This window comes from Pteropus alecto, unplaced genomic scaffold, assembly GCF_000325575.1.
Source record: "Pteropus alecto unplaced genomic scaffold, ASM32557v1 scaffold39, whole genome shotgun sequence".
Taxonomy (NCBI): Eukaryota; Metazoa; Chordata; class Mammalia; order Chiroptera; family Pteropodidae; genus Pteropus; species Pteropus alecto.
Genome location: NW_006443568.1, coordinates 9160660 through 9162280, shown reverse-complemented (window position 1 = coordinate 9162280; position 1621 = coordinate 9160660). Strand labels below are relative to the sequence as shown.

General features: G+C 54.4%; 1 long non-coding RNA gene across 1 annotated transcript in view; it reads left to right on the top strand.

Annotated features, from left to right (window-relative positions):
- Positions 1–349: 349 nt before the first annotated feature.
- Positions 350–1621, top strand: part of LOC112472935 — a 2256-nt gene continuing 984 nt past the window's right edge. The window contains exon 1 of the long non-coding RNA XR_003043834.1: positions 350–1466. This is a non-coding gene — a long non-coding RNA (uncharacterized LOC112472935). The remainder of the gene's footprint in view (positions 1467–1621) is intronic.

Here is a 1621-nt window from a genome sequence, read left to right as displayed (position 1 = left end):
TGACTAAAATTTGGGGCCTCTTGCTCAAGCCAAACTCACCAAGTACTCTGAAAAATCCTTCCATGCCTTTGTATGTATATATCTCTCCTGCCCTTCCCACCCACCTTGGAAATTCTATGCATCCTCCAAAGTCCCAGTTGAATTCTCAAGAAAGTGGGCTTTGATTTAGTGGTTAAAAGCCAAGGCTTATCAGATGTAAAGTTTGGACTTTGGATAATAATGATTTGTCAATATAGGTTTAGGTTCATTAACTGTAATAAATACACCACTCTGGTGTGGGAGGTTGATAGTGGGGAAGGCTGAAATAGTCTATTTTAAAAAGCCAACGCTTAGAAATTTAATCCTTAGATATATGACCTTGGACAAGTTACTTAACTAACCTCTTTGAACCTCAATTTCCCCATCTGTTAGGAATAACAGCCCCTACCCTTAGAGGACTGTGGTGAGAATTTAAAAGTACTCAGAAAGTGCCTAGCATACAGTAAGCCCTCCTTAAATGTTACTTGTTATTTTCAAAGAATGGGGAACCACAAACATGAGAGGGTTTTCCTTTAATTATTCATTTTTGTATGGCTTTCACATAGTAGGCACTTAAAGCTGGTTGATTGTTGGAGGCTTTGCTGCCTTTCGGAGGGATCATTCTCGTCCATAACGTTACTCTGTGAGCCGGATGGGGGCGGATGCTGGGTGTTCGCACCCGAGTTCCACGCGGTCCTAAAAAGGATTCACAGCGGCCAGGGGAAGGCACAGCGAACGCTCTGTCGTCGCTACGGAAACCTCAATCCCAGTCCTGGACTCCAGTTAGGAAAGGGCGGGGGTCTCAAAAGCCTGGTCTTCCCGAGGGCGGCTAGTCGCGTGGTCGCAAGGGCCGGGTCCCCATGAGCCCTGAGGAGCTCCGGATTTCAGACAGGCACTGCTCCCTCCGGCCACACGGTGGCGACGTTGAGCCAAGTTCTGCACCCTACCTGGGAAGTGCTGGGGAGGCAGCGCCCCGTCCGTTAGTCCTCCAGGGCCCTACTCTCCACTGGTGATAGGACAAGTCACCGACTTACAGGCGGAGAAAGCTGCTGGACCTGAGTTCACCGCAATACCTCCCACTGGGCCTTGAAATCCCAATTCTAGGTCGGACGTTCCCAGCTCACATGACGCCCTCCACCCCGAAAACGCTCTTGGGGCAGCCCCGCCTCGCTGCCAGCCCCGCGCAGCGCACCTGGCGGGCACCCGGCCAGATCCTGCTCAGACTCGGCCTCCGAGCCCGCTGCGCCAAGACCGAGCGTCACTTCTCACTCCAAAATACACTGGCCCGGAGGAAAGAAGGTGGACGTGGGTTCTGCGGCCCTTACTGCCCTGACCTCGGATCCTCTCCATCCTCTGCTTCCGCCCGGGCCTGCATCGCCTTCAAGCTTCTCTCAGCGCCGCCACCCACCTCCCCAACCCTCCGAATATATGTCCCGGGATCTGAATAGGTACAGTGATTGACCCGCTGGAGGTGGCCTTGCAGGCCACAGAGTCGGACGGAGCAAGCGCAAGCACGTGCCGGGGCGGGGCCTCAGAGGCGGGGCCTCGCGGGGCGGGGTGACGGGTTTGGGTTCCCGCGGGCCGAGGAGGTACGCGAGGCGCG